The sequence below is a fragment of the Boleophthalmus pectinirostris genome, unplaced genomic scaffold, assembly GCF_026225935.1.
Source record: "Boleophthalmus pectinirostris isolate CB_2022bp ecotype Guang Dong unplaced genomic scaffold, ASM2622593v1 HiC_scaffold_3, whole genome shotgun sequence".
Lineage (NCBI taxonomy): Eukaryota > Metazoa > Chordata > Actinopteri > Gobiiformes > Gobiidae > Boleophthalmus > Boleophthalmus pectinirostris.
In genome coordinates, this window is record NW_026571299.1 from 935,847 (window position 1) to 936,522 (window position 676).

The 676-nt window shown below is 40.5% G+C and overlaps 1 protein-coding gene across 1 annotated transcript in view; it reads left to right on the forward strand.

Annotated features, from left to right (window-relative positions):
- ell2 (elongation factor for RNA polymerase II 2) overlaps nt 1–235 on the forward strand; it is a 27,700-nt gene extending 27,465 nt beyond the window's left edge. Inside the window, exon 15 of the mRNA XM_055160892.1 lies at nt 1–235. This exon is cut by the window's left edge and continues 224 nt beyond it. The gene's annotated coding sequence lies outside the window, so the exon portion shown is untranslated.
- The last annotated feature ends 441 nt before the right edge of the window (nt 236–676 follow it).

Here is a 676-nt window from a genome sequence, read left to right on the forward strand (position 1 = left end):
TGAGGGTTGCTGGTTCAAATCCCGCCCGAGCACACAGTATTTATTTTTTGAGTCTTCGGGCAAAAGCACTTGAGCCCCACTGCCCATTTCTGTATCAAAAAATACAAAAAATCAGATCTTAATTGATACGAAAACGAGTATCAAAACTAGAAACTGATTTGAAAACTTATAAATATAAAAAAAAAAAAATACAAAAACTGGAAAAAAATGTAATTAAAGTACTATTAATTTCACATTTTCTGGTCTAAGAAGTGTTTTTGTCGGTGTAAAGTTTGAAGTTTGCTCCAGCAGCAGCAGCGCGGTGACGGAAGGGCATCTGGTTTAAATTCTCCTGCACTTAGACATAATTTAGACATAATTTAGACATAATTTAATGTTTTCATCCTGAGTCGGGTTCAGAAGTTGGACATTTGGAGCCGTGTTGTTGTTAAAGTTCAGTGTTTTAGTGTAAAACTCGTCTCAAATCTGCTTCAAAATAAAAATAAAAACAAATGTCTTCAGTGTTAAACGTTAAAGCTGCTCCATGTAACATTCCTGGGCTCGGATACGCTCGCGTTTCTACGGAGACGTCGTCGCTGTGCCCGGAATGTTAAACCCGAGTCCGTCTTCCGTTTATTCCCTGTGTGAGTGAGGGGGGCTCGCCGCTGCACAGACCCGACCCGTGACTCGGCCCGTC